General features: G+C 38.0%; 1 protein-coding gene and 1 non-coding gene across 2 annotated transcripts in view; both read left to right on the top strand.

The window, feature by feature from the left end:
• Nucleotides 1-25,124, top strand: part of LOC141129859 (protocadherin-9-like) — a 2,335,577-nt gene that overhangs the window by 40,370 nt on the left and 2,270,083 nt on the right. The window lies entirely within an intron of this gene.
• Nucleotides 18,039-18,187, top strand: LOC141130896 (U12 minor spliceosomal RNA). The gene has a single exon (XR_012242538.1). It is a non-coding gene; the product is annotated as a U12 minor spliceosomal RNA (small nuclear RNA).

Here is a 25,124-nt window from a genome sequence, read left to right as displayed (position 1 = left end):
TCTTTGCCCAAAATAAGTGCAAAAAATTATAATTTTATTAGCAATTAAATGTATCTGTACATTTTGAACATGTTTACATTTATGTAATACAAAATAAAGTTATATTCTTACAGAGATTAAGAGACAGCTGCCACAATTACTTCTTATTACATGAATTATAGGCACATTCTATTTAATGGAACTGATTACTGAAAATGTTGCAGCTGGCTTACAAATGGTGTCAAATCTCAATGACATGCATGTCAGGTTCGGGTTTCCTGAGCATGTATGGTTATAATGAATGAGCCCATGCACTGTTCCAGAATTGTGCTATTTATCATGTCAGTATTCTGCTTCAATGATCAGTTATAGAATATAAATAGTGAGTACCTACTTAAGTGGGGTCTTGATATTTGGTTTACCAGAGTAGTAAGATCTTTGTTTCCATCTTTGCTAATGGATTTATGTGAGGATTTTCATGTTATCAGGAGTTATCGCTCTGAATTCATTGAATTTAGGAATTGTATGAACATAATGGTTTTGGTGGGTCTATATATAATCCAGACCATTGCAAATTTGAGCATTTTTTGAAGGCTATAACTTACTGGGAGCTTATTTACATGATATAGCCATTTTCTAATGAGCTGCTTATAACAGGATGTAAAGGCTCTTGTTATTCTTTTTTTTTTATCCTCTTTTCTTGCTTCGTTAACTGTGTTATGGCCATGCTGGCCAAATTCAGATATGTGGGTGTCCCCATTCCAACCAGAGTCCTAGCTTCATCTGCACTCCCATTTAAAAATGCACAGTTATGAAAAGGAACTTCCAGTGTTCAGCGGAGTTAGACCTTTTTTAGACTTGCTTTGCAGTCGGAAGCACAATCTGCACTCAGATCACGCTTCAGACAGAAATATACAGGTAATAAGGGGGCATTGTATCAAGAAAAAATTGAAAATTACTTATCCACTGCTAATAAAATAACATAGAATAACTAGATGTGCAAGAAAACGGAAGTGGAACAAGGAAGTGCCGCTACCACTATTATGGTGAACTCAAACCACTGAAATGAATATATATAAGAGAGAAATTGTGCGCTATTAAAAAAAAAAAAACATGAACCCCTACCTATTACAAAACTCTAAGGGCCAGTTCACAGCACATGCAATCCAGTGGGTTTTTTCTGCTTAAAAAATGCATGGAAAGTAAGTTATATGGTTTCCAATGGCATAGTTCACACCATTGCAGTCAGTTCCAGGGCTTTCCAGTTCCAAAAAAAAAAAAGTAGAACATGTTGCATATTTCCTGCACTAGACTGTACTGGAATGCAGTAAAATGCATCAAAAATGCACTGAAACACACTGGAACGCATCAAAAATGCATCAATGAGGAATCATCACTACAATCTCCATTCATATTTGCACCTAGAGGTATTATGACTCATACAGCTAATTCCCCATAATCAATTAATCAATCAATCAACAAGTTATTGTATCTTTTAGGTGATCTGGTCACCCATGTATATATCGGTATAAAATTTAATTTACTGACCATTACTTGAACTTCTGGCCACCCAGCAAGCCCGGGAGGCTTTTGGTCTCCTCTTCTCCTCTTACTTCTCTAATTTCTATTCTATAAGTTCTTCTACCTCCTATAATTTTTGTTCTTATATTTGTAACAACATGCCAACAGTTACTTTGTTTTTGATAATAATCAAGGGCTTAAGGCCCCCTGTTTCTCTAACTTTATTCTACTTTGTCATTTGAAATACTCAATAAAATATATATAAATAAAAAAACGCATCAAAAATGCACTGACCCTAGTATAGTGAAAACAAACAGGAAAAAATAAGAAAAAAAGCACCTTGAAAGTATCCAGAAATGCATCAAAAACACACCAAATCATACTGGAAGGCGTCAAAAACGTGTAACAAAACATTTAGTGATACCATACACATAAGCACTCCTAGTAAACATCCAAAAAAAAAAAAAAAACTCCTGTGATAATAAAGTCCACTTCAAGGGCACAAATCAAATGATGCAAAAGATGATGTCCATCCCTATAGAGACAGCTGTGTGCCAAAAAGCCATCACCAGACACCTCTATGTGCAATGCCTGCTCACCTTAAATTTATAATCCATTACAGGTCATGCTTCACCTTTTTAAATATTATATTGTTGGTCTGGTATAACTTTGGTCTAGTTGTATTCCTCTTATGATGTATTTTTAGGACTGGTCTAGCTCCGCTGGAGAATGGTTGCTTGGGATATAAAGGAATAGGCTTTTAGCATAATAAGCCTTTGAAATAATGTCTTTTTAATAGGATTAAGAACACTTACATATATACTACTTGCCACAAAGCATGTCAAAACAATCCACAGAATGGTAAATTGCCTCCTCACTGCAATACTTCAGAGTCACAGAGACACCGGAAGTGACGTCACTGGCACCACCTGATGCATTGTGTCACTTGTCACATGACTCCCAGGCAAGCTGGTGCTTGTAAACAGACCTGCTGGAGATATTAGTGCACACAAATAGAATATGTTATCCAGTGTTTTGGTATAATATTAAAGATGAGGTTGTGCTGAGTAAATAGGTACAAAACATGTCAAGACTTAACATTATGTGCGCATGTGAAATGGCAACAAACTTACAAGTCATCAGTTTAGTGTTATCAGTAAATAATGACCTCAGATGTATTGCTCTCACTCTGTTGTGCATGGCAAAATCTAATAATAATCAGTTTTTCCTTATGTAGGCACCCCAATTTGTGTGTTTACATTTGTATGTGTGAGTACTTAAAATGGGAGGATTCAATTCTTTTTGGGTGGGGGCTTTTATGTGCTTGAGTGTAACTTTATTTTTTTTTTTTAAATATTCTTTTCCACTTAACGTTATTGTTATCAGATAGGGGACTGACAGATTCCCCATCTGATGGCATTTTGCTGTGATAGGTTATCTTTACTGAGAAATCTGGGGTCTATCAGACCAGTCTTGTCTCTCTGTCCTGTCCCAGGCCTGCAGGTGGGACATCAAAACCTGGGAAAAAAGGAGGGCTAAATCACATGTGGGGCCTCCCATCTGTTCTTACAGCCTCTTGATCACTTTCATCTGAAAGTCAGCTTGTAAAGTTTACATGCATTCATGGCTGCTGTAGGAGCAACAGAGGTTTATATACTCCTAGATGCTACTTTGGTGGCAGTGAAAGTGTTAAGTTATATAGATGTGATTTCAGATTTGCCCTTTAAGCCCCATTAAAAGACTCTCCCCTTTATTTACATTTATTTGTTTGCCCTGGTACTTGTACCCCATGGCAGTGTCTAGCTACTTATGCACTTATTTTAGCTATAGCTTGGCTTCCAATTGCCAGTGAATTACATTCAAAATACTAACAAAAACATGCACAACTCCTTCCCGAGGTACATTACCAATCTTGTCTCCACTTATCATCCAAAACCTCCTCTCTGCTCCTCCCAAGACCTCCTGCTCTCAAGCACTCTTGTCTCCTACTCCCATGCTCATCTCCAGGACTTTTTCATAGCTTCTCCTATCCTCTGGAACTCTCTACCTTAGTCTGTCTGCTATCTGCTATTCTGGCTGCCTTTAGGCAATCCTTGAAAACTCACCTCTTCAGAGAAGCTTATGACACATCCACTTAACTGAACTCTTATCACTTCCATCAGCTCATTTTCCACAGGTATAAACCTTTGTTCCCTTGCCCCACCCTAATAGATTGTAAGCTCTTATGATCAGTGCCCTCTTAACCCTCTTGTATTTATTGTACTGTTACTGTACTGTCTCCCTTTATGTTTTAAAGTGCTGCACAAACTGTTGGAGCTATACAAATCCTGTATAACAATAATAATAATAATAATCTTGCAAATTAGCCTTGCAAAAAGCCATAAAAATATCTGGCTTCCATAGACTTAATTGGGTTTGCAAAAAATGTTTGGTGCTCGTGAACTTCCTGCTGGATTTATGGAGCTTGCTTTTTTCACCCCTAAACCAGAACAGGCATGCAAATAAGCACTTTTGACTTTATTCTGAATTTCCTAACTTGTATACTAGTTCCTATAAAAATACTGAAGCTAGGTTAAGAATAAGTTCAGCAAAAGCAGCCCCTTTATTTATCACATGACATGTTTATTTTAGACAAACATATAAAGGGTATCTTGTAAATATGTATAAACATTCATCTGCAAACTTTTTAGTGTTTTCCAAGTAACAAAAAAAAGTTCTAATGCTCCTTTCACCCCACCTACAATCTATACCTCTTTTTTGCACTCAAACAATCCTATAAAATAAAATCCTTCTTTTTCAGGTGCATCATTTATGATGAATTTTTCAGATAAGGCCTGTCTTGCAAGCCTCTGGTGAACTTTTTTTTGCACTCATGAAAAATTGGCAGATAGATCACAATGGATATTCTAATTGGGTGATGGTCTTCTCTTTCAGGATCTTTGTATGTGAGGATTTACATAAAATAGTTTATGTCTGGTATTCCTTTGATATGAATGCATGTATGAAAATGCTTATAATTTGCTGATATATCAGATGGAATATTGTATGTGGTTAATAGCCTTCTGGTTCAGGAGTTCTGTACATAAAGAGTTGTAATGGACATCAATTGTATCCTTTGGTTGGGCATATGGTATTTTCTGTGCTGGTGAAGCCTTGTTATTCAAGGGGTGTTATGTCACAGTTTATCACCTGCCTTGACTACATTAGTCTTATATTTGTGGAATTAAGGAATGAGCTGTATACCAATCGTAGGGTTTCTGGCACTAAAGGCACACAAATGAACACACAAAACAATAATAATATTTATTGGCCAATTTTTAATCAAGAGGACAATCATCCTTAAAATAAAATTATTTAATACATCAAGTGTTAAAAATATAAAATTTACAATAAAGTGAAGAAATTATACTTTAATTTGGATGCATGCACATCTTACATGTCTATGTTTAATAGTAGCCATGTATTTTCTTTAAATATTTTTGAAAAAAAGTGGAAGGTTCCCCACGGGGCTTTTTAGCAGCAAATAGGAGTATTTTGTAAAAATCACAGATTTTTTATTTCAAAAAATGGTTAGACACAAAACATATATAAAAAATGTATTAACATATGAGCTCTGGTATATACAAGGCGAGAAAAATGAGGCTAGGAAAGGTTATAGATCAAGGGTGATACATTGTTACACTTGGAATTGCACCAGCCGATGTATGGAAATGCCCCAATGCATTTCGACCTCAAAGGTTATGGTCTTCTTCAGGGTCTTCTTACATTTCCTTTCCACCAGGAAGACTCGCTTAACCAGAGACTTCTTTAAAACCAGATAATCCCCTCAAGTGCGATCCCGGACCCACTGAGAGCCTGTCCACACCCTCAACCCAAGGGGGCAACCCCAATCTGTGAGGCTTACAAGTGGTCACATGTTTAATGCCCCCCCAATGGGAATCAAATGGGCAGGAGCACCTTATTGCGTTGTTGAATTGTGTGTTCAGATCAGAAGAGTATAAATACTGCATCCATCCATCTTGCAAAGCATATATGCGTGCCCCCCCGGGCATCATCCGGGGAGAGCACATAACCTTTGAGAAGACCATAACCTTTGAGGTCGAAATGCATTGGGGCATTTCCATACATTGGATGTTGCAATTCCAAGTGTAACAATGTATCACCCTTGATGTATAACCTTTCCTAGCCTAATTTGTCTCACCTTGTATATACCAGAGCTCATATTTTAATACATTTTTTTGTATATGTTTTGTGTCTAACAATTTTTTTAAATAAAAATTCTGTGATTTTTACAAAATACTTGACTGCTAAAAAGCTCCGTGGGGAACCTTCCACTTTTTTTCAAAGACTTTAATTGGGGTGTGCAGCCCTCTCAGACACTCACATATGTGTCGCTCTATGATGTATTTTCTTTAAATATAACTTACAAACCATTGTATCACAGACATCACAATAGTCGTATGCCTCTCTGGAAATTTGACTTTCCTTCAGAAAAAGAATTTGGCAGAAGTTGAATACTTGCCCTTTTTATATTTTATGATAACTTTTGCCCATCCAGAGATTCCTCTAAATTTCCATACCATAATGGCTTCTGCAGGGACATCATTCTGAGTTTTGCTTCCGAGGGCATATCTTCCTGCTTTCAGCACTTAACATTTTCAGGATACACACATAGTAAATAAAACAATATTTTGCAAACTGAAAATTATTCCTCTGTTGATGCTTTACAATAGCATTTACCTAGGTCTTTTCTAAAATAGCAGGACAGACAAAATGTTAAGAGGAAAACATTTCTTTTTGCTGTCTTTTATTTTTTTAAACAATCTTTAAAATATCTGTTTCGATATTTGACATAGTAAAAAAACATCTTAACATACTGATTATCAATTTTTGTGTATCTGCAAAGTGTTAGATTCACAAAGATTTCTGTTGATTTAATTTGCAAAGCAAATCTCTGTGGCTTATGAGTGTATTGTCCCAGAGGTGCACAGACTGAAGATCATACAGATGCTTCACACATCCTTAACAGGAGGCTTATTTCTCTAAAAGCAGCAAAGCATGGGAAACAGATTAAACATCAACACTCTTTAAAACTGCTTAAATTTAATGCGGCAATCAAATGTTGCAGAGTTGATGATTGTAGCCATTACATGTCACCACTCCATACAACCACTACCAGTACTGTCTACAAATATATGTATATTCCAAGCTCTTATGATTTAAATAGTAAAAATGTAGCTTCAGGATGGAATTGTAGATCAGAAATATATTTGACAAAAATCTGCAACTAAATAAGTACCTCTGGCAGACACAATAATAGCTTGGCAGTCCTCAAATTGCTGCTGTAGGAAACTACTTGGAAGGGTATCATAACCCACTAAGGAGAACAGATTTCATTATATAACTACACAAGAAGTAAGCTTTCACATATTCAACAAACCCAACAAATCCATATAGCTTAAATATAGTCTCTGGATCTGGGGACAAGGTCAATGTTGCAAAATTGAAAAGAGTCACTAGTGCTAGACTCCATCTTGAAGGAAAGCTTACTCAAAAAGGAAATGGGCGAGGTGCAGAAGGCCCTCAGTGTCATAATGTTTATATAATAGGTAGGATATCTCACTTATTTTTGAATTGAAAACTTGGCCTGAGTCACCAACAAGTGTTGATGTACCATCTTCCACTGCTGCTTATTGCACACATCTTTAGTCTTTCTGCCTGGTGTCCAGCCCTAGATATGCTTACATCACAATCGGAATCCCTGAAATTATACCTACTGATCTACAGATTGACTTTTTTGCATCCACATAGCATCCTGCCAACCCTGCTGTGTGACCAATGTAGGCTCAGGGACATGGTTCCTGTTTTACTACATGTGTAGCTAAAGGGGAACTCCAGAGCTAAGTCCTAAGAACAACCACATTTTGCATCTCTTTTAATATGATCAGGGCATAAAAGTATATCTTACAATTAGAGATGAGTGAACTTGGGCATGTTGAGTTTGAGCCGGGTTCATTGAACCCACTAGGAAATTTGTCAAGCTTGAACTTAGTGCTGAACTCCAGTGAAGTCTATAGGAGGTGAAACTAGCTATTAATCATTAAAAGAAGGCATGGGTAACTGGACACTGCTATGGGGGGGATACACATGAATGAAAAAAAAATACAGATCAGGGAAGAGAGTTTTTTCACATGGAAACATTTAAAAGTGTCATTTAAAGAAATAACAGCAAACACAGCATTAGGCTCTGTTTAGATTATATTTTGCTTTAAACAGACTCTCCTGCAGGCATGCATCCTTAGTTGCCAGGAAAGGGAGCACAGTGGATGTGTGACCACCTTTTTTCCTGTACCTTACCAGACCACATAGCTTTCAATGTTGGGATGGTCCTTGCAAAGGGGACAACAAAGCTTCTGCCCATTGCAAGGCACTTTGTCCCAATGTTGAGGGACAATGGACTTTTTCATACATCAGGGGCTTATAGAAATCTAAACCCCTCCCCCAAAAAAAGTCAAATGTTATTAAACACACACATCTTGAAAAAGCAATTTATAAACAAAACAAAAAATACAATAAAACTATAAATAATGTCCCTGATGGCAATCCATAAACAGTCATAACTATCCACCACCCGATGATGTTTACCTGCAACCACAATGACTGCTGATGTTTCCTCCTCTGTACTCCTATCACTAAATGACAGTTTCCCTGCACTGAGATAATATACTATAAATGCAATGCTGGGTATCAAGATAATGTTAATAACTATATGTGGTCAATGACATCACCCATGATTCCCATCCTTGTGTTTATATTGTTGAAGTGTCAGAGATCTGTGTTTTAGCAATATAAATGGGAAAAATTGTCATGGTTGCAGGTCTTGATGGAGGCAGGGACACCTCACCGGGCTAGTATTGATTGATCATTGATTTATTCATTGGACAGTGTGGCTGATGCTGGATTTATATCATTGTTTACATGTTTTATTTAATTTATTGTACTATAGCTAAAGGGCTTTTTATGCTGTGTCATTGTGTTTATTTACATTTAAATTGTTTCAGGGGAAGAGTAAAAAGAAATACTAATACATAAAAAAATCAGTATAGACAGTACGCATTATATTAAAATAGGAAACATTTTGTACTGTTCCCCTTTCATTCCAGGCCATTACCCAGTCATGGAGCCTGGGTTGCCAAGAAAGGAATGGTAATGAGCATGTGCAGTTGTTCTTTCTGAACCATACTATGCACTTTTCTTCAACACTGGCATGATACCTTACAAGGGGGGAAGCCAAGCCTTCCTTTCTTGCAATTTTTTTTTTCTCCATGTTGAGGGGACAAGAGCTACATCCCAAGGCTCCAGGAGGATGTGGGGTTTTGTTAGTGGGGACCCCCTTTATAATAAAAGGACCATCAGATATCCACACTTCAGGAGAATGTGTATGGAGTACATGAGTACCCATTATTACTCATTCCTAACAAAGGTCAAAAACAAATATAGACACCTACACAATGAAAACAGTAATTTAACAAAATTCCATATAAAAATAAACAATGTCCGAAAATGTAAATCTATTGTCAATCATGACATCCAGCAATGCAGATCCAGCATTAGTTATAATGACCTGCTGCCACATCAACCTGCCACCTGATAATGTTGCCCAACTGCCACAAAAACTCATTGCTCAACTATGTTGCCCCACCACACTACCACTGTAAAATGACAGATCCCAGGCTGACTTCTGTTTGTAAACAAACCTGTCAGGGATACTGGTCAACATCATTGATCAAATACGGTCATGAACTGACTTGTTTATTTAAAACAGAAGCCAGATGTGTATCTGCCATTTAGTGGCAGTAGTGCTACCCTCACTATACTACAACCAGGCTAAGTTTGTGATTGTGAAGCTCATCTCTAACGTCATGGCCATATATGGTCAATAATTTTACTTACATGCTGGCAGCCGAGGATTGGGGTGACTGAACTGGCCAGTTAGAGTCAGATGGTTCAACAGTGTGGCTAACTGCAAGTCTATTGATTATCACAAACATCATCAATGTCAGTAAGCCTCTTAAGTATTCTGCAATCTTAAGTACTAGGTAATAGAATGATAAAAGGGGTATGCTGTATAGTTGCATTCTAACCTAATGCATACACCTTTAATAAATCAACATTGTCACAAATGAAGCCAGCATTACACTTTATGGCAAATATGTTTGTTCAAGCAGGTTCAATAATGTTTATGCTTCAGGATCTGAGGCACTGTAATATACACTTTGTGATGCAATTTCTTAGATTTAATTTAATTTAATATGAGCCACTGGGATGTACAAGTTGCAGAAGAACCTAATATTCAAGAAGCTACATTAAGATGACTAGAGGGGCCACACTGACACTATATAATAAACTGCATGTGTATCCCTCTTGCAGAAGAGAGGATAGTGCCAAGGATTCACTTGCATTAAATGCCCAGATTTTCATGTTTTCATGTTTTCAGATGAGTTATTCATACAAAGTCTGTCAATACTGATAACAATGTTCTCTTTTGGCTTATTTGAATTGTATGCCTCAATCTTCATTACACTGTTACATTGATGCTCTATGTCAATATCTGTGCTTTGAAATATTTCATTAATACTGACATGAAATCTCAGTGCTCCTAGACATACAATATTAGCTCTCAGTTATATGTGCATATTTTATTGTATTTTCTTTTTTTTTTCTTTTTTAATAAAACTGTCTTTTTGGAGTGTATAACACGTTATATAATAAGATCTCAGTTATAACAATTTTGGGTCACTTAAATCTAAACCAGGAAGCAGTAGTTAATGGGCTGAAAACAGATATATTGTTATTTTTGCATGGTTGTTGGATTGATCTGTCACATTATGTGCACCGGCTATCAAGTTTGTGAAAATGTGAAAGTAATGTGAAAGACTACCGAGCTTCAAAACCTAAGTCCATTAACAAATCAAGTATTGGCATTTAGGTAGTTATCTAAAAAAAAAGGTTCACCCACTTCAATAAAGTAGAAAACTGTGGAAAGTAGTAAAAGACTGAAATAATTCTAATCGTTTTCATGTGAGCAATAAAATGTTTCCTGTACTGCATTGACGTCAAATGTCCTGTCAAGTTTAGGGGAAATTCTTATTTTTATTGGATGCAATTGCACCCAATCTAATTGGGTGTTTAAAACAGGTTCTCATTTAGTAATGCCACTGTTTTGCACCTTTGGTGCCCATAAAAATAACAAATTGTGCTTTTTGAATACCTAATGTTTATTTTTTCTCTGTGTTTTCCTATGATCTGTTGGTAGGATCATACATAGAAGTTTGTCCTGTCAGGTTTAGGGGCAATTCTCATTTTTATTGGATGCAATTGCACCCAATCTGATGGGGTGTGTCAAATAGGTTCTCATTTAGTAAAGCCACCATTTTGCATCTTTAATACCTATGAAAATAACAAATTGTTCTTCTTTAGTACCTAACATTTATTATTTCCGTGTTCACCTATGATCTGTTGGTAGGATCACATTTGCTGTGATTTTGGGTGGAAAAAAAGAACATTACTAGGCTTAAATTCATATTTTGTCTTTGTTATTTGGAATCAAACTTATTTCAAATACACAGCTGATTTTAAAGATCTCACATGTGGTGCTTGCAAGGTTGTTTGACAGGAATAATGAGTGGATCATTGAAGTATGTCATTTTTTCACCCGTACCCCCTACAGGCAACAGCAACAGACCATATAGATAAGTCTTCTGTCAGAACCTTATGCCCACAATAATTTACAAGAAAGCAAGGTAAACAGACCACAATCTTTCAAAAGATAACATGTTTATTGAAATCATATGTATAACGTTTCCTTTAAAAATACCCATCTTTTCCTGTAAAATAATGCTATTATATTAATGCTTGATAACAAGTTTGGAAGATGATAAACAATATGTATAGCACATTTGTATCTGCTATATACAACATATTTTGTATTAAATAGCTATAAAAACATGGATTTTTCCTCTCATGCAATGTAAATGCTGATGCAGAACAAAGAAAATGTGCAAAGTGCAGTAATCCATAACAACCAAACTGTTTCCACTTTGGTGTACAAAGTAGGTAGGTCAGTTAGGGAATGTTATATGATTTTTTGTTAGTGGTTGCTGCTTGAGATAATAATCTGCTAGAATTTTTTGCAGCTGGCTTTTACAAAATATTTTGTTTAAATTAAAAAAGACATACATACATACATTAAAGATACGTGATTGGCAAATATTAGATACTTGATTGGCTTCAATCCTTATGGCAGACATTACTGTCACATATAAACATTGGTCCTATATGTGACAGGAATGTTGGTCATTATGATACCAGGTGGTACCCGTTTAAAAACACTAGTCCAATTCTAATAGAAATCATAACAACAAATAACCTCTATGAAAGTTTGGAGCCTTTGTGCAGAATTTGTGACACTGGGGTGAAAGGAAGATGCTACAGTCAAGTCCATAAATATTGGGACATCAACACAATTCTAATCTTTTTGGCTCTATACACCACCACAATGGATTTGAAATGAAACAAACAAGATGTGCTTTAACTGCAGACTTTCAGATTTAATTTGAGGGTATTTACATCCAAATCAGGTGAACGGTGTAGGAATTACAACAGTTTGTATATGTGCCTCCCACTTTTTAAGGGACAAAAAGTAATGGGACAATTGGCTGCTCAGGCCAGGTGTGTGTTATTCCCTCATTATCCCTCATTATCCCATGTACAAGGAGTAGATAAAAGGTCCAGAGTTCATTTCAAGTGTGCTATTTGCATTTGGAATCTGTTGCTGTCAACTCTCAATATGAGATCCAAAGAGCTGTCACTATCAGTGAAGCAAGCCATCAATAGGCTGAAAAAACAAAACAAACCCATCAGAGAGATAGCAAAAACATTAGGTGTGGCCAAATCAACTGTCTGGAACATCCTTAAAAAGAAAGAATGCACTGGTGAGCTCAGCAACACCAAAAGACCCGCAAGACCACGGAAAACAACTGTGGTGGATGATCGAAGAATTCTTTCCCTGGTGAAGAAAACACCCTCCACCAAGTTAGAATTGTGTCGATGTCCCAATATTTATGGACCTGACTGTATATAAAATAATATGCAAAGTGGTTGGAGGGAAGCTTCAGAATGGCAAAGATATTTTCCTGATAGCCCATTACAGGCAGGGTTTTGCAGTCCCCTTTGAGGTAGCAACCATTTAGATGAGAAGAAGACATATTTTAACTATGTCTATACCTCTTTCAAAATATGTTTTTTGAATAAAATTGTATAATTTATTTATCTACTTTGTGTGTCTCTCAAAGTCCCTTGGGCAATATTGTTGTGTACTATTTGTATATTTACAGAGGCTAAGACACATCATGCTAACAATACACCAGCCATCTTATGTAACTTAATATTGAGTTGACTTATCTTTGGGGAATGACAGCCCCCAATTTTCTGGTTAAACTTTCTACATTTTCGAGTGTGCCTGATGGAAGCTGTGTGCATTCAAACAAAAAAAGCATTGGTTCTGCCAGGTGCTAATATTGAAGGCCTGGTTTTCAATCATCGCTTCGATTCATCAAAAAGATGTTAAAAAGTGTTGAGGTTACATTTTGTGCAGGGCTCTCCAATTTTTACACACCAAACTCAAGCCCTGTTTTTATGAACTTGGCTTTGTCTACAGAAAAAAACTGTGATGCTCAAACAGATAATAACTTTCCCCATACTGTTTCCACAATGTTGTAAGTTCACAATTGTCTAAAATCTGTTTGTATATTGTAGCAATTAACAGTACAATTTTATGGAAACACCTGAAATCAATCTTTTAGAGTATTGTCCACATACTTTAAGCCATATAGTTGTAGGAGTTCACAAATTTTAAGCATATCATGTATTATTAATAAAACATCAATGTCAATACATTGCTTGTTACTTGTCAGGCCTTGTGCAATTTCTATTAGGCATGTACTTTTTTTTCAGCTTCAGTAATAAATATTTAAAAATGGTAAATTAAATTCTGCGCATACTTGAAGCTTGAACTCTTAAAACTTCCCATTTCATTGTTTAATTCCCAGTAACCAGAAACAAGCCTTTAGATACAGGTCTGAACAATTTGCGCTCTATAAAACTGAACTAATAATACAACATTCCAAGCAATTATCAGATGCTCTTAAATATCAACATGTCATCCCAATTGTGAATGCTGCAATCTGATTCAAGCTTCCTCTTTTTATAATTAAAAATAGCCACTCGAAAGACCTTGGAGGAAAAATGCTAGCATATATCTCTCCTACCTGCTGTCAAGTAAAATATCTGCCTTTTTCCAGTACATAAATCTAATTTGAAAATAAATTCTTATTAACCCATCTGGAACAAGTCCTGCTGGACCACAGACCGACAAGATCTGAATGAGGAAAATAAACACAATATCTGTACTACAAGGGAATGCCTTTTTTCCTTGCTGGAAATTGGCAATTATAGAGGCAGCAATAGAATATACTTAAAAAAAGGTTAAAATTTTCAAAAAGTTCTTGATATTAACAAAACTAGCACCAGGCAAAAGTGCTTAAATCACTTAACAGCATGAGTGTTTCAGTCAGATGGAAAGAACATTTGCATTATACGGATTATGCAGCCAGCCAGCACAGCAGAAAGATTAGGCCTCACAATTTTGCAGGTACTGTTTAAAATCTTCTCCCCAGCTAAAGGATATAGTTGACAGCTTGCACTCATGAGTCAAGTTAATCTGGAACATTATCCACCCATTTTGCACTGAGCAGTCCCTAAAGCAGTTTGTAATATGCATATGAACTGAACCATTGTTGAGATCAAATTTTTAATACCTTAGTGAAATAGGGAAAGAGGAAGATAAAATAAAAGCTTGCTGCTATGATACTACGGATTCACAGAGGAAGGGAAACATTGCTTCAGTGACTACAGGGCTTTGGCTACAGTAGATGCTGAAGACGCTGGAGGGACTTGTACAGTCCCTCCTCTAATGCATGGCTAATAGCTTAGAATTAACTGTGTCAAGCTGCTAGGCAAAGTTTTCCAGTCCCTTGTTATTATGAAATTATACTTGTGTGAAATTAAACTCAGAGCCATTCTCCTTTGCTTGTATCTGAAGGTCTACCTAAACCAAGTTGCTGGTTTGGAACAGGAATAAACCTTTTAGCACCTGAATCGCTGACATTTTACCAGATCTGATGCATAGATTTGAATTTAGATCCTTTGAGTCACTGAGAAAATATGCATTAAACGCTAAAGGAGCAGAAAGAAGTAACGGTTAAGCAGACACCTAAAACTGTACCTGATTTTTGACTTTTAAAAGGAAAAAATGACAGAAATCTATTATTCATTACTTTGAAAATGGTTTGGATTATTTAAAAGATAGCAAAAAAAAAAAAAAAAAAGTTTTATTTTGAGTATTATGCTCACATACACTATTATTATTATTATTAGTATTATTATTATTAAAACCAAAAAAGTTTTTATTAGTATTGAAATGACATAAAGCAATAACATCAATTCTTAGAAAGATATGCACTTTTGCTGTAAATATTCAGTCAAAACAATAGATAAGTCATAGGGGTTGATTTACTAAAGGCAAATAGAAAGTGCAGTTGCACTCTCAATGGCATGTGCTCCAGAGCTTAGTAAATGAGGGGAAGCTCTGCTAAATTCCATCATCCAATCATGTGTAAGCAAATTTTTTTTTTTTTTATCTTTCTTGAATGTTATTGGGTATTCCTTGCAAAGTAAAGCTTTACTTCCTTTATCAAGAACTTGAGCAAATATCCTTACAGAGTGCAACTGTTCTTGCAAAGTGCACAGTCTATTTGTCTTTAGTAAATCGATCACAAGGTCTCTGAAATATAGCATACATGGAAGGAATGTATTACATGACTAAGCCTATTTTTGATATTTGGTGTCTACAAGTTAAAATCCAAATTTTTTGCTAGAAAATTACTTAGAACCCCCAAACATTATATATATATTTTTTAGCAGAGAATCTAGAGAATAAAATGGCGATTGTTGCAATATTTTATGTCACACAGCATTTATGCAGCTGTGTTTTAAACGCAACTTTTTGGGAAAAGGGACACTTTCATGAATTTAAAAAAAAACGAAACAGTAAAGTTAGCCCAATTTTTTTTTATAATGTGAAAGATGATGTTACACCTAGTAAATAGATACCAAACATGTTACGCTTTATAATTGCACACACTCGTGGAATGGCAACAAACTACGGTACCTAAAAGTCTCCATAGGCGACCCTTTAAATTTTTTTACGGTTACCAGGTTAGAGTTACAGAGGAGGTCTAGTGCTAGAATTATTGCTCTGGCTCTGACAATCGCGACTTCCGTATGCTATTTCTATGCTGCGCGAGCTCGCGGGGACAGGGGCGCTTTAATTTTTTTTTCTTATTTATTTTATTTATTTTTATATTGATAAATTGAGTTTAAAAAAATGATCACTTTTATTGCTGTCACAAGGAATGTAAACATCCCTTGTGACAGTAATAGGTGGTGACAGGTACTCTTTATGGAGGGATCGGGGGTCTAAAAGACCCCCGATCCCTCCTTTGCACTTCAAAGTATTCAGAACGCCATTTTCAGTGATTCTGAATACTGTATATTTTTTTAAAACCGGCGCCATTGGCAGCCGAGTAAACGGGAAGTGACGTCATGTCCGTGTTTACATTCAGGAGACTGGAATTAAGCCATTTCTGGCTTTTTTCAAGTCTGTCCCTAGCTGCCGGAGGCGGCGGATTGTTGATCGGGTCTCCCGGGAGGCCCGTTGAGAGTGGCGGGAGGCGGAGGGAGGGGGGATGTCCCCTCCTACTGCTCCGGTGTAAAAACCGAGTGGCTTTTAGCCACATCAGTTATTATCCCTGAAAAGCCGATCGGCGGCTCTAAAAAACGGTACCAGGATGATGCCTGCAGCTGCGGGCATCATCCCAGTATAACCCCCGAAAGCAGAGGCCGCACATCTGCGTACGGTTGGCGGGAAGGGGTTAATTTGTGCTATAACTGATTGAGAAGCTATGAAAACCTAAATCAAAAGTGTCACAGGCTATCTAAAAAACACTGATATTTGAAACTTAGAAGTACCCTTACACATAACAAGTCACAAATAAGTATATGACTAGTGGTGAGTTAAACCACCCTAGGTTTGGTTAGAACAGGAGTTCTAACCAAAGCATTCAGTTCAGCATGGGGTGGGAGGTTGGGAGTGCCCTGGGGAACATGTACCATTGAAATAAATGTTATAAAAGTTCCATGTGACCAGGAACAGTGAATTTTTAAATTCTTTACGTGAAACATTACAAATTTCCACAATTTGACAATCCCTTTATGAAAAAAAAATCCCCAAAAAGTTTCTTCTTGTAAATCCATCCTTAATCATGATTCCTGCTGACTACAAGCGGTCACCAGCTTTTTAAAGGACAGGGGTATTGATAGTGGTAGCAAAATTGCCCAAGTATGGCCTGTATATATTTGAACCCTTTAGTGGTCACCGTCAAATGTCAAACATCATCAGCAGGGGGGTTTAAACACACACACACTATTTTGACAGTTGGGAATGCAAATTTGACAAGCTGATTGGCTTTGAGATGAAAGCAATCTAATTGCTGTAAAGCCGCCCAATTGCTTCCATTGACCCTGGAAATGCCAGCCCCCGCACAACTCCCCCCATGTTTCCCAGTCTTCAGTATCCCACCTGTGGGATCAGGACCCTCATAGTAGGTTTCACCGTGCAGAGGCGAGGAAGACCAGCAAATTTGAATACAAGTGTCTCATTAAAGAAATCCTGTCATGGTATATATGCTTTCACATAGTGGACTATCGGTGATAGCAATACATAAGTGAAAAAGAAACTTTAACAAATTAAAGATGCACACAAGCATGTAAAAACGCCCACTTTGAGATCCCCCAGACCCACACACATACATACATAAACATAGATGTTGGGGTGCCTAAAAAAGTTGATTGTGCTACACGTGTTACATTTCACTGCACATGCAAGAGTGAGAGCAATAATTATATTACTATTATTCAAGGTTAACTCTAAAATGATTTTTAAAGCCAATAGAAAATTCAGGGTGTCAAAGTTTGTCTCTGTTTCACAGGTATCTATTTGCTCGGCACAACTGCTTTTTTATATTTTAACAAAACATAAAAAATGTAACCAAACTGTGAAGAAAATGGCATATTAAAATTAAAAAGCTAGGTGAAGAGTATATTACATTTACCACAATGAATAGCACAAGGTAAAACATTTTGCATGCGCAAACCATAGAAAAATATTACCATGCAAAGATTAACAGCTAAGGGAGAAAATATCACTGTAAAGCAGCAGGAAGTGATATGGCCATTATACATCACCAGAAAGTGCATGCATTGTGTTTAACCCTTGGTCTACCGTCAGGGTCCAATTGACCCTTTGGGTAGTCTGTATGGTGTTATTATTATTATTATTTGATAAGAACTTACTGTATATGCCTTAAACTAATGAGTAAGGAAAATAACAAACTGGGGAGATGCCTGGTTTTCTCACTTAGTATGAGATTAATTTTTGAATGGGTATAGGTTTCCCCTTGTAGGATCTGCCTACTTTGCAGGATCTTCAGGTGATTAAATCTGCCCAAAACAAAAAAAATAACTTACTGTATGACTTTTTTACTGCTAATTAGACAGTTATAGATCTGAAAGCATGATTTTTTTTGTATTTACACTTTTTCTGTACATTCAAATTATAGCCTCGTACACTGGCCGGGTCCATTGGACCCATGTTGCTCTTCAATGGTTTCTCTGTTACGACTCATCAAGTCACATGATTATTGTACTGCACTTTGTGAACCATTTTCAGTCTGCAAGTTAGGACATGTTTTTGCATGTTAGGACTTGCTTCCTTAGCTTTTCAAGATCTGTTATGCTTTCTTGATTTGGTGGTGTAGTTTCATCATGGCTCACAGACGCCTCAGTAATGAAGAAATACTTAGTCTGTTGAACTCAGATTCTAAAGAAGATCAACATGCATCAGATTACGAGCCATCGGATGATGAAAACAAAATAGATGACATCCTTGTAGAAGACAACTTGGATTCTGATGATAGCACCGTCACAATACCTACCACCCAAACTGAATTGCCATCTTCATCTGCAAATAGAACTATTTACGATGCAGGTGTACACTGGGAAATGTCAAGACCAAGCATGGGAAGTGAATCAGGGGGAGCGAGTGGCAATGGATTTGGCTCAAGGAATATTACATTCTGGAAGAAACGTCACTTGTGATAACTTCTTCATGAGCCTGCAGTTAGCCAAAAGATATACTGGGGAAGAAAATCACAGCTGTTGGAACAATTCGTAAAAACAAAAAAGGACTGCTCCAAGAATTTATGACCACAAAAAAACAAAATGTCTACTCTACTCTGTTTGGTTTCCAAAAAAATGTGATGATGGCATCATACTGTTCCACAAAAAGTGGTAGAATAGGAAATACTCTCCAGTAGATAAGGACTTAAAACATTCAAATCTTATTTAATTTAAGCACTGCGCAAAAGAATTCCAAAAACACCCACTGGATCAAACTTCTCTATCTTTTTTGGGAGGCCTATAAGGCAACGGTTATTAGTTTCTGTTGCAAAGTCTGTGGTTGGAGCTAATGTTAATAAAATCCATGCTGTAAAATATTTACCTGATTTTCCAGAGGATTCATTCTAGTTTCATTCTCTGTGACCCTATCTCTCAGTTTCTGTATGTCTTGCTGAATCAAATATATAGATAGAGATGGGTTGTAGTTCTAGGTTACAGGATTTCTATTTTCCAACATTCTTCCTTCCTTCCTTCCTTCCTTCCTTCCTTCCTTCCTTCCTTCCTTCCTTCCTTCCTTCCTTCCTTCCTTCCTGATTTTGAGACATATGTACAAAGCATCACACCAAAACAAACCGACAGTGCATACATCATGTTACAAAAACATTGGTAGTAAAACAGGAGAAAAAATGTGTGCACACAAAGGAATAGCACAACGGTTAGAGCACAATTGTGAGCTAACAAAGATAATAGACATTAAACATCCTTTCATGGGGAGAGCTTCAGAAATGAGGGGTTCAATGGAATCCTCAAGTACGAACATATATTTTTAAGATATGTAGATCAATGACCTTTAATGGTGTATAATAGGTTAAGAAAGGTTATTGTATAACCAGCACCATCTTTGCCAATCAGAGACCACAAAGGCATGCTTTGAAGGTGACATGAATGGTCAAGCAGATAGAGTATCAGATAATCCAAAGTACTGCTGTTGGGGCATGATAAATACTACTGTATTGTATTGTGTGGCATAATGGGAGGGATCAATAATTTACAGAGCTGCGGCTAGACTTGTCTCACCACCGATGCTAGACTTGTCTCAGCACACATTCCCAGTTTGAATGTTTTTTTAAATACTTTTATATTTATTATTTATAAAACTCTATTAAAATATACTATACTGATTTATGTAGTGTGTATACTCTTCATAACCCCAGTGAAGAGATTTACCTTTAGAGTAAATCTTTTGGGTAGGAAAGTGCAGCATTGGAAGGTAACATCCTATGCATTGTTACTGCATAAAGAAATTTTAGAGATTCCTTTAGATTCCTACTCCAGGATTTGGCCCCACTCAATTCTGACCTTATACCCCCCTTACAGCACCCCGTAACCAAAAATCATTATACATTTTAATCACATCCATTATTTTTTCCAAGTATCTTTATCCTGGTTCAGTGGCATCACAGGTCCTATTCACCCTCTTCATCATCTTAAGGTAAATGGTTCCTAAAATACTGCAGAGAACAGAGCCACATAATGAGGTAAAGTGATGCCCTGCATACACATAAAGTAAACTGAATAATGCTAGGTTTAATGTAAACCAGGAGAGTTATGACTTTGCATTGTTGTGTCTATGAGGGACAATGCCAGCATTCTAATGAGTGTAGTAAAAAGTTGTGGGGTATCCACTTGCCTGTTTTTTTTTTCTTTGTCCAAAGTTGAATTGGGCTTTAAGCTGTAAACCAGAAATAAATTTAAGCTGCCAATCATGGAATTTGCAGACAGATGTACACTTAGTTAAGTCGTATTTTAACCGCTTCGGCTCCGGAAGATTTTACCCCCTTCCTGACCAGAGTACTTTTTACAATTTGGCACTGCATCGCTTTAACTGACAATTGCACGGTCATTCAATGCTGTACCCAAACAAAATTTACGTCCTTTTTTTCACACAAATAGAGCTTTCTTTTGATCACCTCTGCGGAAAAAAAAACAATGTTTTTTACTTTTTGCTATAATAAATATCCCCCAATTTAAAAAAAAAAAACATTTTTTCATCAGTTTAGGCCAATATTTATTCTTCTACATATTTTTGGTAAAAAAAAAATCACAATAAATGTAAATATTGATTGGTTTGCGCAAAAGTTATAGCGTCTGCAAACTATGGGAAAGATTTTTGGCATTTTTATGGCATTTTTATAATTTTTTTTTTTTACTAGTAATGGTGGTGATCTGCAATTTTTAGCAGTACTGCGACATTGTGACGGACATATCGGAGACTTTTGACACTTTTTTGGGACGATTGGCATTTATACAGCAATCAGTGCTATAAAAAAGCACTGATTACTGTGTAAATGTCACTGGCAGGGAAGGGGTTAACACTAGGGGGCAATCAAGGGGTTCATTGTGTGTTCCCTCAGTGTGTTCTAACTGTGGGGGGATAAGATTGACTAGGAGAGGATACATATTGTTTTTCTTACTTAGTAAGAACAAACGATATGGCTCCTCCCCTCTGACAGCACAGGGATTTGTGTGTTTGCACACACAAATCCCCATGCTGGCGCTCATGCATGCGATCACTCATAGCCTTCAGCAATCGTGCCCGCCAGCCATGCGCATCGGGTCCCCCACCATGCAGTGCATGCGCATGCACCCTCTGGTGGCCATAAAAACGGTAGGACATACCTGTACGGGATTTCACCCAGGAGAGCCATTCTGCCACAGTATATCTGTGTGACATGGTCAGAAATTGGTTAATAAAACCCCCAGTTTCTTGAGTGCAGGCAGACACGGCTTATACTACACTTCAGCTCTGACCAGCTGTTCTTCACTTGGGGCATGTGCGCTACAACCCATTCATTTCTATAAGTAGCTGTACTTATGGTGGCCTCCAGCTGTATCTAGGAGTACGGCTCTCTCTCAGAAATGAATGGGGATGTGGTGTGCAAGCACAAAATAATATAGGACCAGCGGGAACTATATCAGCAATAAGATCACTGGATTGGGACTGAAGAGAAGTATAAGCCCTGGTTGCCTGCACTAAGTGGAGAGAGGGGCTTCATTAAAGGATAACTTCAGTAATGGTAAAGCATTTTTTAAAAGTTTTTTTAAAGCGGTAGTAAACAGTAAACAAGTGGTAGTAAACAGCTGTTTTTTTTTAATCTGCGAGGCAAAGTTATAATGTGCTAGTATGCATCACATACTAGCACATTATGCGTAACATACCTTAAAATGAAGTCCTCCAGCGGTGCGCTGTCACCACTGACAGATATTCAATCTTCACTAGGTCTTCGGGGTTGGCGTGACCTGGTCCTTTGATTGGATGAGCGGCAATGATGTATTCCTGTGCATGCCCATTGGAGCCGCTGTTCACGGCACAGGGCTCTGAAGGAACGGCATGGTATTCTGTTCCTTCAGAGTGTATGTGCTGGTGATGTCACTGGCAGCTTCACAAGTAAATATCTCCTAAACATGCACCATATTTACTGTATCTATAGGTAAGCCTTACTATAGGCTTAGAAATAAAAACTGTCCATGCTAGTTTACTCCCACTTTATTTACAGAATAACTGTTACAATGATAACTATAAAAAGGCTATGGAAAAAGTGTCTGTGCAATGTCAGCCAACAAGCTATCATTAACCACTTGTCGTCCGCCCACCATCAAATGACGGCTGGGCAGTGCGGCTCTCATTCTGGGTGGATGTCATATGATGGCCTCCCAAAAAGACCGCTCCCTTCTGCCCGCGGAAGCGCGGCTATCGTAGCTGTGCCGTGTTGCTAGGACACGGCGTGACCCTGATCTCTGTAAAGAGCCAGAGCCACAGCTCTTAAACCATGTGATCGGCTGTGTCCAATCACAGCCGGTCACATGTAAACACAGAGATGCCGGTAATCGGCGCTCCTCGCCTCACACTGACAGAGTGTGAGGAGAGGAGAGCTGATCAGCGGCATCTCCTCACAGAGGACATCTAGAGATGTAATCAGGGCACTGATCATTATAATTACAATTAAGTGCCCACCAGTGCCAGCAATGTGTGCCCACCACTGCCAGCAATCAGTGCCCACTTTTTCCCACAAGTGCCATTAATCAGTGCCCACAAGTGCCAGAAATCAGTGGCCATTAGAGATGCCAGTCAGTGCTGGCTATCAGTGCTGCCCATCAATGCCCATCACTGCTGCCCATCAATGCCACCCATCAATGCCCATTAGTGCCCATCAGTGCCGCCCATTAGTGCCACCTATCCGTGCCGCATATCTGTGCCCAGTGCCGCCTATCAGTGCCCATCAGTGCCCACCAGTGCCACTCATTAGTGCTGCCTATCAGAGCTCATCAGTGCCACATATCAGTGCCACCTATCAGTGCCCATAAGTGCGGCATATTAGTGCCTCCTCATCAGTGCCACCTAATCAGTGCCCATAAGTGCCTTCTATCAGTGCTCATCAGTACCTTCTATCAGTGCTCATCAGTGCCCATCAGTGCCTTCTATCAGTGCTCATCAATGCCTTCTATCAGTGCTCATCAGTGCCTTCTATCAGTGCCCATCAGTGCCTTCTATCAGTGCTCATCAGTGCCTTCTATCAGTGCCCATCAGTGCCTTCTATCAGTGCCCATCAGTGCCTTCTATCAGTACCCATCAGTGCCTTCTATCAGTGCTCATCAGTGCCTTCTATCAGTGCCTTCTATCAGTGCTCATCAGTGCCTTCTATCAGTGCTCATCAGTGACGTCTATCAGTGCTCATCAGTGCCTTCTATCAGTGCCCATCAGTGCCTTCTATCAGTGCTCATCAGTGCCATCTATAAGTGCTCATCAGTGCCCATCAGTGCCTTCTATCAGTGCTTATCAGAGCCGTCTATCAGTGCTCATCAGTGCCTTCTATCAGTGCTCATCAGTGCCTTCTATCAGTGCTCATCAGTGCCCATCAGTGCCTTCTATCAGTGCTCATAAGTACCTTCTATCAGTGCTCATCAGTGCCTTCTATCAGTGCTCATCAGTGCCTTCTATTAGTGCTCATCAGTGCCTTTTATCAGTGCTCATCAGTGCCCATCAGTGCCTTCTATCAGTGCTCATCAGTGCCTTCTATCAGTGCTCATCAGTGCCTACTATCAGTGTTCATCAGTGCCCATCAGTGCCTTCTATCAGTGCCCATCAGTGCCTTCTATCAGTGCTCATCAGTGCCATCTATCAGTGCTCATCAGTGCTGTCTATCAGTGCCTTCTATCAGTGTCCATCAGTGCCTTCTATCAGTGCTCATCAGTGCCTTCTATCAGTGCTCATCAGTGCCTTCTATCGGTGCCCATCAGTGCCTTCTATCAGTGCTCATCAGTGCCTTCTATCAGTGCTCATCAGTGCCTTCTATCAGTGCCCATCAGTGCCTTCTATCAGTGCTCATCAGTGCCTCCTATCAGTGCTCATCAGTGCCTTCTATCAGTGCCCATCAGTACCTTCTATCAGTGCCCATCAGTGCAGCCTATCAGTGCCCATCAGTGCCGCCTGATCAGCCCCCATCAGTGAAGGAGAAAAATTACTTATTTACAAAGTTTACTGACAGAAACTTTTTTTTTTCAAAATTTTCATTTTTTTTTCTTAGGAAAAATAAAAAATCCAGAAGTGGTTAAATGCCACCAAAAGAAAGCTCTATTTGTGTGAAGAAGATGATAAAAACTTCACATGGTTACAGTGTAGCATGACCACGCAATTGTCATTCAAAGTGTGACAGCGCTGAAAGCTGAATGATGGCCTGGACAGGAAGGGGGTGTAAGTGCCCTGTATTGAGTGGTTAAATTAGAGAATGATTTCAGTAATCTATTGATGATTATATTGCCATTGTCTCTTAAAGATTTCTAATCCGTTAATAACTAGATAAATAATCATCTGTGTATAAAAGCCTAATACTTTTTGATTTTAGTTTAGTTTTATGTTATATTTACAGTAGTTTAATCATAAATGTTCCTTTGTTATGCAAAGCATGTCAAAACATATACCGCCTCATCAAAAATGTTTTTTGTTAAAGTGGTTGTAATGCTCTGACATGAAATATGAACAAAGCATATCCCTTTGTAGTGTGTACTTGTCTCTAACCAAAACACTGAGTTTCATTTATCTCTGCTTACTTTTCCCTCTGCTGTCTGAGTGAGTCTCTTCTGACAGGTTTTCCGGACTCTATAAGATAAAAAGGTGACAGGGAAGGGAGCTCCAGCACACAGCCTGTGATTGATATCCCCAGCTGTGCATGTTTCCTGTGTGCTGTGTGGACAAAGGTGTGTCCCAT

The sequence above is a fragment of the Aquarana catesbeiana genome, linkage group LG02, assembly GCF_042186555.1.
Source record: "Aquarana catesbeiana isolate 2022-GZ linkage group LG02, ASM4218655v1, whole genome shotgun sequence".
In the NCBI taxonomy this organism is placed as follows: Eukaryota; Metazoa; Chordata; class Amphibia; order Anura; family Ranidae; genus Aquarana; species Aquarana catesbeiana.
The sequence above is the reverse complement of the archived record's forward strand: the minus strand, read 5'-3'. Positions and strand labels throughout refer to the sequence as shown.